Source organism: Penaeus monodon, chromosome 28, assembly GCF_015228065.2.
Source record: "Penaeus monodon isolate SGIC_2016 chromosome 28, NSTDA_Pmon_1, whole genome shotgun sequence".
In the NCBI taxonomy this organism is placed as follows: domain Eukaryota; kingdom Metazoa; phylum Arthropoda; class Malacostraca; order Decapoda; family Penaeidae; genus Penaeus; species Penaeus monodon.
In genome coordinates this window covers 30,752,410-30,752,686 of record NC_051413.1, presented here as the reverse complement: position 1 = coordinate 30,752,686, position 277 = coordinate 30,752,410, and positions in this window count along the sequence as shown.

Sequence of the window (277 nt, the reverse complement as noted above, 5' to 3'; positions counted from 1 at the left end):
GAATAAGCTTCAGCACAGTTTTCCGCGCGCAGCCTGGCATCCCAACCGACCTTCCTACCCAAACCGCAAGCGAGAGGGAACCCACACGAGCCGTGACCTCTGAAATCAGGGAACAAAACTGCAAATGTTTGAGAAATGGATTTCGTCTCTTCAACTTTAGCTTCTTGGCGAGTAAACATCACGGCTGCTTGTTGCAATTGCCAGCCGAGCCACTCAATTTTTTTTTCTTTTTATGCACATCACGATGCATGACCAGGAAGTCTCTGCTTGGTTTAGG